The sequence below is a fragment of the Gossypium arboreum genome, chromosome 3, assembly GCF_025698485.1.
Source record: "Gossypium arboreum isolate Shixiya-1 chromosome 3, ASM2569848v2, whole genome shotgun sequence".
In the NCBI taxonomy this organism is placed as follows: domain Eukaryota; kingdom Viridiplantae; phylum Streptophyta; class Magnoliopsida; order Malvales; family Malvaceae; genus Gossypium; species Gossypium arboreum.
In genome coordinates this window covers 126,324,746-126,335,971 of record NC_069072.1, presented here as the reverse complement: position 1 = coordinate 126,335,971, position 11,226 = coordinate 126,324,746, and the positions used below count along the sequence as shown (strand labels likewise).

At 38.0% G+C, this 11,226-nt stretch overlaps 2 non-coding genes across 2 annotated transcripts; one reads left to right on the top strand and one right to left on the bottom strand.

Annotated features, from left to right (window-relative positions):
* Positions 1-1,208: 1,208 nt before the first annotated feature.
* On the bottom strand, positions 1,209-1,315 carry LOC128291351 (small nucleolar RNA R71). Its single transcript, XR_008281127.1, has one exon. It is a non-coding gene; the product is annotated as a small nucleolar RNA R71 (small nucleolar RNA).
* A 7,468-nt stretch (positions 1,316-8,783) lies between these two features.
* Positions 8,784-8,890, top strand: LOC128291291 (small nucleolar RNA R71). The gene has a single exon (XR_008281067.1). It is a non-coding gene; the product is annotated as a small nucleolar RNA R71 (small nucleolar RNA).
* Positions 8,891-11,226: the final 2,336 nt, after the last annotated feature.

Below are 11,226 nucleotides of genomic sequence, written 5' to 3'. Positions count from 1 at the left end.
CCATAGATCGAGTTAATGCAACCTTAGAGTGTTAATTAGAGAAAAGTCATAGTTATTCAATCTAGGGGTTAGATGTTATTAGTCTTGAATAGGGATAATAACTTAACTTAGGGATCTCTACGGAACAAGTAAAGTGAATAAATCGTCCGGTTCAGAGTTAGATACCAAGTGAAATCTAGGTGGATTCCTCATTGGGTGTCGTCTTTATTAATTGCTTTTCTTCAAGTCTTTTTTCAAATTCTCTCTTCGCTTTAATTAAATTAGTTAATTAGTTTAGATAATTAGTTTAATAAACAAACCCTTTTATTCTTAGGCTAGATAATAAAAAGATAGTTATTACTAGTACTTTTGGTTCCCTTGGGTAGATATCCTGATCTTGCCATTACTATACTATTGTTCGATAGGTGCGCTTACCTTTTCGTCGTGATAATAGTTAGTCTAGGTTTGATCTTCATTATAAATATTTATTACTTGTTATGAATCACGCGATCAAGTTTTTGGTGCCGTGGCCGGGGAGCTGAAATATTAGGAACACTAAATTTTTATTACTTTAGCCATTTATTTTTCTTGCAATTTATTTTATTTTATTTTACTATTTATTAATTTACTTTTTCTTTCTCTTGGCAGGTTTTTTTATAGTTTATGACTAGAAGAAACCCGTCAGGACCCTTACTTTTTGACGAAGAAATCGATCGAACAATTCGTAGAAATCAAAGAGAAATAAGACGTAGTTTACAATACACAGAAAACGAACAAGAAGATAATACTCAACCTCCAACCGTAGAGATTGCTGAAAACCAAAACAATCAGCTACCTCCTACAATTGCTGCTAATCAAAATCCTGCTCCATGTATGACTATGCTAAACCCTCTTTAATAGGAACTGAATCAAGTATAGTTAGACCTACTGTAGGTGCAAATACTTTTGAATTAAAACCTAACACTATTCAGATGATACAGCAGTTTGTTCAGTTTGATGGTTTGCAGGATGAAGATCCCAACGCTCACTTAGCAAATTTCTTAGAATCTTGCGATACATTCAAAATCAATGGCATTTTTGATGATGCCATTCGTCTTCGGTTATTTCCCTTTTCACTAAGAAACAAAGCTAAACAGTGGTTGAACTCGTCACCACGAGGGTCTATCACTACTTAGGAACAAATGACCGAGAAATTTTTACTAAAATATTTTCCGCCGGCTAAAACGGCTAAATTGCGTAATGATATCTCTTCTTTTGTGTAGATGGATTTAGAAACACTTTACGATGCATGGGAGAGATACAAGGACTTACTGAGAAAGTGCCATCACCATGGGTTACCGCTTTGGCTTTAAGTACAAACATTCCACAATGGCCTGAATCCCTCGACTCGGTAAATGGTTGATGCAGCTGCTAGCGGAACCATCAACAAAAAAACACCGAAAGATGCCTATGAATTTATAAAGGAGATGTCACTGAATAAATATTAGTGGCAAGTTATGAGGAAAGAGCCAATGAAAACAGTTGGCGTTTATAACATCGACTCGGTCACTATGCTTTCTAATCAGGTAGAACTTCTCAATAAAAAGATTGATAGTTTTCTTGGTTCTACGTAGGTACATCTAATAATGAGGTGTGACTCAAACGGAGGAGGTGTGCATACAGAATATCAGTCATTCAATCCCACAACCAAAGAGGAACAAGTCAACTATATGGGTAACAATAACTTTAAACCTCAAAATAACCCATATAGTAATACCTATAATGCAAGTTGGAGGAACCACCCAAATTTTTCCTGGAGAGGTCAAGGGAATCAAAAGCCACAAAATCCTCAGGGTTTTCAACAACCACCTTATCAATAAGAGAAGAAGCCGAACCTTGAAGAGATGCTCTCTAAATTCATCTCAGTATTAGAAACCCATTTTCCAAATACCGAGACTGCACTTAAGAGTCAATAAGCATCGATATAAGGACTCGAACTTAGATAGGCCAACTGTCTAAACTAATCTCCGAACGACCACAAGGTAGCCCACCTAGTAATACGGAACCTAATCCGAGGAAACACCTCAATGCAATTAGTACTCAAGATAAGGAAAGATTCATTACACCTGAGCCAAAAATATAGCAAAACAATGCGATGAACAAAGGAAAAGCAGAGGTAAACAATAATGATCCTAAACAAGTAAGTACGAATCATGAACCTCGTATGCCGTATCCTAAAGCAATGACGAAAGACCGAACAGAAGAACAATTCGGTAAGTATGTCAAACTCTTAAAGAAATTACATATTAACTTACCCTTTATTGAAGTTCTTTCGCAGATGCCCAACTCAGCAAAATTCTTAAAGGAACTTCTGAGCAATAAAAGGAAATTAGACACTACATCGCATATGGAACTCAATGCAGTCTGCTCAGCTATTCTAAAGAATAAGCTACCTAACAAATTGCAAGATCCAAGGAGTTTTACAATTTCTTGCTTAATTGGTAGTTTATCTGTGAATAATGTTTTAGCTGATTTAAGGGCAAGTATAAATGTTATGCCCTATAAAATGTTTAAACGACTAGGTCTCGGTAAACCCAAACAGACTAGGATGAGCATACAATTGGCTGACAAAACAGTTAGATTTCCTAAGGGTATTATTGAAGATGTTCTTGTTAAAATTAATAAATTTACTTACCCAGTAGACTTTGTCGTCTTAGATATGGATGAGGATAACGAGGTACCTTTAATTTTAGGACGACCCTTTTTAGCAACTGCCAGAACCATTATTAATGTAGGCACAGGGGAGCTAACACTTCGTGTAGGTGACAACGCAGTAACACTCCAAGCACGCGACTCAGTCAAAACCCCTAAGACTCAGGATAATGCTACAAAAACTGTCAATGAAAAAACTGATATTCAATCGTCCTTGTAGGAACCTCCTCAAACAAAGACAACAGAGACAGTGCGCTACTATCTTGAAGAGAATAAAGACGTCCATGAAGAATGAAGACTACGGATAGAGAAGCTAAACGAACAGAGAGAACACAAACCGAGAACACATGATAAACCGAAACTACGCAAAAACAAGCCCGATACCTCTCCTAATCAACTTCAGGTCGGCGATGCAGTCTTACTAGATGCCGTTGATCCTCACATTGTCACTACCACACCAAATAAGGAAATCCCTCTTACGGTACTCAGTATTTCTCCATTCGGTACAGTGGAGGTGAGTTGTCCCAAGTTCGGCACTTTTAAGGTAAACAACACCCTTTTAAAACCTTATTTTAAAACTGACAATAGGAGCGAGGAGTATGAACTCCTCAAACCACCATGATCATTCAACAGAGAGGTAAGTCGAGCTTAGGCTATAAATAAGCGCTTCTCGGGAGGCAACCCGAGCACTAACATATTTTGATTTCTTTATTTTTTAATTTCTAACACTTTGAATCATTAACTTTATCTGTGATTGTAAAGTTTTTCAGTACATACGGCCAGACACACAGGAGTACCTAAAGCCGTGGCCAAATAGGGGAAGAGACACGGTCGTGCTATACGGCCGTGTTGAAGCAGGACATGATTTCTCAAAACACGGGGTCTGAAAAATTCCCCTGGCCATAGGAAGAACACGGGCGTGGGATAGAACACCATGGGCATGCCAGGGACAAGGCTCGATTCTGTTTCTTCGACACAGGTGTGCGACACGTCCGTGCCATTAAACCGTGGACAAAAATATACGGGCGTGCTATCATAAAACACAGGCATGGGAGAAGCGAACAAAGTTAGGCACAGTCGTGTGACATGGTCGTGTGCCACACACGCCCAAGACACATGGGCATGTGATAGTAGCTGGGGACGACCACATTTGAAAAAATTCGAAAAACACGGGCTACCCTCACAACACACGGGCGTGGCCCTAGGCTGTGTGCCCCTCCCCTATATAAACAAACCACTGTTCATCTTCTTCCTCTTTTCAAAACCCTAGCCGAAATCCACCCTCCCCCAACCCCTACTCCCTATTCCGGCCGCCATTCCCTAGATTCTCACTTCCCCAACCCCCAAACCACCCTCAAAGTCACTCCACTTGTATTAATCCCCATTTTCCCCTCCCTATACCCTCCATTTTCCCACCACACGGTTTCCTCTCCGTGTCACATGCCCGTGCTCGCCATCACACGCCTGTAAACCGCCTTACAACAGCCCTTGGTTCACTTTCTTAACTTTATTTTTCCAACTTGTGTTGCTACATTAGTATTTTACATGCTTTGCATACATATTGTTACTATTATAAATATGTTCTCGACAAGTTAGGAACTTGCTTTAAGAATTGACTTGTTTAAGTTACTAAATAGCATATACTAATTTTAGGCTTATTGCTTAACTACTGATGTATCTTGGATTCTATCAATGATTATATATTTTCAGGTAAAGAAGGCCGCAGTCCCTTCCTCAAAAAGACGTAGGGGATCGGGTTCTTTTTCGGTACGAGCTACAGCTGAAGTTCGGTACTCATTCCTTGAATTTCCACAAGCTTCGTAGGAGGAGCTATTTCAAATACTACACACACGACCCATTACCACAAGTCGCTACATCGACTGGGCTGCCGTAGAGCAAGTCCAGCTCGTTGATGCCATTCGCGTCCTCCTGTCCACTGACCCATGGGAACGGTTCTTCGCTATTACTGACCCACTTATTTAGAGCTAACTTTAGAATTATTCTCTACTTTTCATTTACAGGTGGTGATGACGAACAATGACAACCCAGGCACCTTTCACTTCCGATTAGGCGGTCTAGTTCGTGCGATGAATGTCCCAGAGTTTGGAGTTGCTCTGGAACTTTACACCGATAAGTTTATGGAGGAGGAGGACATGAATGCACTACCACAAAATATCCACATCTCCCTCTCCTTGTGCTGGAAGGCTTTGGTACCACTCTCTTTCAACTACGACCCCAACCGTTCGAAGGCCTCAGCTCTCCCCCCTTCCCTCCACTATCTCCATGCCATATTGGCTCATACATTGACTGGGAGGAGAGAGAGCACCAGCATCGTCACCACCCACAACGCCTACTATTTATGGTGCATGGCAAATGCACACTGACTGACTTAGCCTACTTCATTACTTTCGTCATTCGCCATCAGACCGAGCGGCATAGGAAGGGAGTGATCTCCATCGGTCCCTACGTGACGCACCTTGCCAGACACTTCGGCCTCCTTAACACATGGCCCAGTCATCAGCGCTTACACTGATAGGTCAGATGATCGAGCGCCGACGTGGGACCGACCCTCCTCAGTACCGTCTCTCTCATGCCATTGACGAGGAGGATCTTGAGGACATTCTTGATGATGTTCCCCTACAACACGAGGAGCCTTCGACCGATCCACCTAGGGAACGACCAGTTCCTGCGGCTGTTTCATTGGCACATCTTTCCGGCCGACTCGCCCACTTCGAGCAGTACTGTACTACGCAGTTCGAGATGATCCATGAGCGAGATCGGCGATGGGACCGATAGATGGATGATATGCAGGCCTGATGCAGCTGTTGTGCCAGCACTTCCACATCGTACCTCCAGCACCACCACCTGAGGGCCCCATCAACTAAGATCATTGAATCCTCCTATTTTATTTTTATTTATTCTTATTTTTATTTTCTTTCATTTATTTTATTCTTATTTTTCTTTTGATTTTTATTTTCATTTCAATTTTCTTATTTTGCAAGACATATCTATATTAGTAAATTTTTATTTTCCATTTTCTGGTATTTCTAACAAGTAATTCCATTACACTCTCTTTCACACCAACTCTTAATAAGCTCTTCATGATTCTACAGACTTCCTAGCAAAGCTGCTAAGAATATTTTACGCAATGAGAGAACAAATAAGGAACAATACCTAACGAGTGCCATGTTCAACAACCCAATTTCTTCATCTAGCCAAGAATAGTGGCCGCTACCATTTTCCCCAAACAATCCAGCCTCAGAATCAAGCTCCGCATCCTTCTAACAAGGAGTTTCACCTCTTTCCCTCTTATGCTTTTCTTTATGTTGACTAGTCTATCTTTGTACATTGAGGGCAATGTACATCTTAAGTGTGGGGAGGTGAACATGGAACCTAACTTTTTGCATATTCTCAAATCCCTAAAATCGGTCTTGTGCTTAAGTGATTTTCTCATAATATTAATAGAATGAATTCTAATTGATCTATAATTATTGTTGGTATGTCATGAATTAAACCATGGGAATTATGCATGATTATTTGATTATAGGACATTAAAGAATCGAGCATGATAAGTTGATATTTTGAGAACTAAAATTTTTAGATTATTTTCCTAAATTGAAGTATTATTTTGAAATCTTTAGTATACAGGACTGACATTAAAAACCCAAATTTTTGGTGAGATTTTTTAGCCTTTTGAGCATATACCTTTTCTTTCTTGCTCACTTCTTTTGTGGTTTGAGTGTGTCAACATTGAACTGTTATTCTAGAACTTGCTTTGATTATACATGTCGAGATCACACGTATGATTTGATATACTAAGATGATAAAGGCACTTAGGATTTAACCCGTTTACTCCATAAAAAGCCTTCCCACATAAATAAACCCTTAGTGAACCCCTTTTGAACCTAATAACCTTTTTCTTTGATTAACCCTCATCATTAACCCATTAACCCATTATTGTTGAAATCCTCTTACTTAATTTGACCATTTTTATCGAGATTGAATTTAATATTGTTACCTCACTATGTTCACCATTTTTTGTTACTGAATCATGAAGTATAATTTCTGTATTGTATTAACTTGATTTGCTTTAAAAAAATGTGTGTAATTCTCAACAAGCTAAAGTTGTCATGAACTCATGTAAAATAGTTCTAGTTATTTGTTTGTGATTCAGTAATTAAGTTTTTGATTGTGGGGTAACATATTGAAATTATCTCGATTCTAACCCCTGTTCTTCGACTTGTATCCATACCTATAACCTAAACCCCATTACAAACATGCAAAGACCTTTTGATTAATGTATCATATCATTTACAAGTGGTGGAGATTTGATTTTCAGGCAAGCCTATGGTAATAACTTTTCATGTTAGACAACCGAGTGCTTAATCTTAACCCTTAAACACTTTGAGTGATTTGAGTGAATCTTTAGTGAGGATGTCATCTCTTGTGTATTTAGGACTAAAATTAATTACTTAAAGGAAGGAGCATACCTATAATTTTATTATCGAAATATCCGATTTAGATTGTTTGAGGCTTTAATGCCCCTATGGTTAAATTCTAGCAGTAAGTGAAAATTTTGCTTGAGGACAAGCAAATGCTTAAGTGTGGGGGTATTTGATAAATGCCAAATGATACATGTTTTTACCCCAAATACTTAGCATATTTATGGATTTTTATTACTAGATTTGTGGATTTTGGTGCTCTTAATCTAGTTATTTCATGTTTTGTACTTAAGAGAGCACCAAGAGTCAAAAGGAGCAAAAAATGAGCTAAAAAGGGACAAAACGGACCAAATAGAGAAGATGACACGGCTTAAGCCTTGCCACACGAGTATCTCACACGCCCGTGGCCTTCGGGGGTGTCGACCAAGGCCGTGTGCAATTCAACGGATCAAACACGGCCTGATAAACATGTCACACGGCTGTGGCACACGGGCGTGTCCCTTTTTCAGGGAGTTGTCTTCTACATGGAAAAAGGATACTTAGGGGGAAGAAAGCCAATCAAAAGCCTATATAAACACCCTAAGTATGACCTAGAAGTGGGGCTCTTTCCAGAACTTTTCTGGAACACAGAACCACATGCCGGGAATTACTTGAAAGAAGCCAGACGATCCATCTCAAAAGCCGGAGCTACTCCAAGACTGAAGATCTCTCTCAGAATTCCTTCAAGGGTTTTAGAGTTTTCTTTATGTTTTGTTATTTTCATACTTTTGAGATGTACTCTTATTTTATTATGAACTAAACCCCTTAGATACTAAGGGGGATAAAACCTATGATGGATCTTGTTATTATTATCTGAACTGTATGATAAATACTTGATTTGTTCTTAATTATGTGTTCTTAATGCTTGAGTTAATATTTTGGGTATTAATTCATGATTTGATGTGCTTATGCAGAGGAGGAATAGACCCTACCTAAGAGTAGATTTGGCATAATTAAGTGGAGTTGATCGGGCGCCTAGAAATAAGGTTACGAAATTTTTTTGGATTAGGGTGAAACCTAATAAGGGGATCCATAGATAGAGTTAATGCAACCCTAGAGTGTTAATTAGAGAAAAGTCTCGGTTATTCAATCTAGGGATTAGATGTTATTAGTGTTAAATAAGGATAATAACTTAACTTAGGGATCTCTACGGAACAAGTCAAGTGAATAAATCATCCAGTTCAGAGTCAGATAACAAGTGAAATCTAGGTGGATTCCTCCTTGGGTGTCGTCTTTATTAATTGCTTTTTTTCAAATCTTTTTCCAAATTCTCTCTTCGCTTTAATTAAATTAGTTAATTAGTTTAGATAATTAGTTTAATAAACAAACCCTTTTATTCTTAGGCTAGATAATAAAAAGATAGTTATTACTAATACTTTTGGTTCCCTGGGTACGATATCCCGATCTTGCCATTACTATACTATTGTTCTATAGGTGCGCTTGCCTTTTTATCGTGATAATAGTTAGTCTAGGTTTGATCTTCATTATAAATATTTATTACTTGTTACGAATCACGCGATCAGCCTCCTCAAGTGTTTTGTTTTTTAGGGTTCCACTGGCGGCTGTATCGATTAACTGTCTAGTTGAGGGGTTCAAACCGTTGTAAAAAGTTTGAACTGTAGCCATAAGGGTAACCCATGGTGAGGGCACCTTCTCAATAAGTACTTGTATCTCTTCCATGCATCATAAAGTGTTTCTAAATCCATCAGCACAAAAGAAGAGATATCATTCCTCCACTTTACCGTTTTAGCCGGCGAAAAATATTTAAGCAAAAATTTTTCAGTCATTTGTTCCCAAGTAGTGATTGACCCTCATGGTAACGAGTTCAACCACTGTTTAGCCTTGTTTTGTAATGAAAAGGGAAATAACCGAAGGCGAATGGCATCGTCAGAAATGCCATTGATCTTAAAGGTGTTGCAGAATTCTAGAAAATTTGCTAAATGAGTGTTTGGATCCTCGTCCTGCAAACCATCAAACTGAACAAACTGTTCTATCATTTGAATCGTGTTAGGTTTCAATTCAAAATTATTTGTAGCAACAGCAGGCCTAACTATACTCGATTCAGTTCCTGTTAAATTGGGCTTAGCAGAGTCGTACATAGTACAAGGAGCAAGATTCTAATTCACTAGATTTGTGGCAACCACAGGAGGTAGCGAATTATTTTGATTTTTAGCCATTTCATTGGTGTTATTGGTGTCGTCCTCGTGCTCTTCCTCTATATACCGTAGACTTTACCTTATCTCTCTACAATTTCTACGAGCTGCGCTTTCAATTTCGCTGTCAAAAAGTAGAGGTCCTGACGGGTTTATTCTAGTCATAAACTATAAAAACTTGCCAAAAGCAAATAAAAGAAAAATTAGTAATTAAAATAAAAACAAAATTAAATTGCAATAAAAATAAAAATGGCTAAAGTAATAAAAATTAAGTGTTCCTAATATCTTAGTCCTTGGCAATGGCGCCAAAAACTTGATGATTGTTTTATTGAACCACTAAAGTAGACTACGATCACGACTAAGGCAAGCGCACCTATCGAATGGTAGTATTAGTTACAGTGAGTCCAGAGTATAGTATACACAAGGACTAAAAGTACTAGTATTAACTTTCTTTCTATTATTTAGCCTAAAATATAATGGATTTGTTTTAATTTAAAATTAACTAACTAATTAACTACTTAACGTAACAGAGAGTGAAAAAAGTAATCAAATAAACTGATAATAAAGACAATACCCAAGGAAAAATCCACCTAGACTTCACTTATTATTCCGATTCTGAATCTAACGATTTATTCACTTGTCTTGATTCATAGAAATCCCTAAATTATGTTAATATCTCTTTCGAGACTAAAAATAGTGATCGTAGGTTGATTAATTGAAATCTCTTTCTAATTAAAACCCTATTGTCGCATTAACTTGATCTATGGATTCCCTTATTAGATTTGACTCTAATCTGGCAGATTTATGTCACTCTATTTCTAGGGTTGCATGCAACTCCGCTTAATTATGTGAGATCTACTCTTAAACAGGGACTTTTGCTCCACTGAATAAGCACATCAACTTTAATCAATATCCTGAAAATATTAAAACAAGAATTAAGAAAACATAATTAAGAACATGAACAAGTATTTATCATTAAATTCAGAATATTAAATAACAAGATCTGTCTTAGGCTTCATCCTCCCTAGGTATTTAGGGAGTTTAGTTCATAATGTAGTAGGAAAACATCTCAAAAATAGGAAAATAACAAAACATAAAGAAACCCAAAAACTTGGAGAGAGAAATTGGAGGGAAATCCTCGGTCTTGAAAGAGATCCCGCTTCTGAGCTGAATCCGTTGGCATTCTTCGAGTAATTCTTGTGTTCTCCTCTGCATGTCCCCTTAAATCTTCTTCTAGTATGTATTTATAGACTTTAGAATGCTTAGAAACCCTAAAAATTAGCTTTTTCCCCGTATTTAGAAAACATGGAGCGATATCGACACGGGCTGCCACATGGGCATGTGGCCAGCCCGTGTGGATCACACGGGCGTGTGCTCAGCCCTTGTGGAATTTGTTTTAGCTGTGTGGATCTTTCAATTAGTTGTTTTGTTTGTTCTTGGCCCGTTTTATGCTCCATTTGTTCCCCTATGTTCTCCTGAGTGTAAAACATAAAATTAAGGGATTATGAGCATCTAATTCACTAAATTATATGATAAAACATCCAAAAATAAGCTAAGTATGGGATTTAAAATGTGTTACTTTTATGGTTCATCAAGGTTCCCTTTAAGGTAAGCACTACTTCGATGTACTTAACTAATGTAGCGTTGCTTTGGTGGTGTCATAGGAGTAGTGATGCAAGGCAATGAGGCATAATCGTAGATACTTGGGAGGCCTTCCAAAGGGAGTTTAGGCTGCAATTCTTCCTTGAATATGCTAATGAGGACGCCCAATCAAAGCTTAGGCAACTTATTTAAAGCGAAATATTATCTACAGTTATGATTTCTTGCCTTGCATCAAAAAGCGAATATGAGCAAGAACGAGGCCCTGTTTAGCTTTCTAAATGGACTCAAGTTAGGGGCAAAGATGAAGTTACAACATAAGG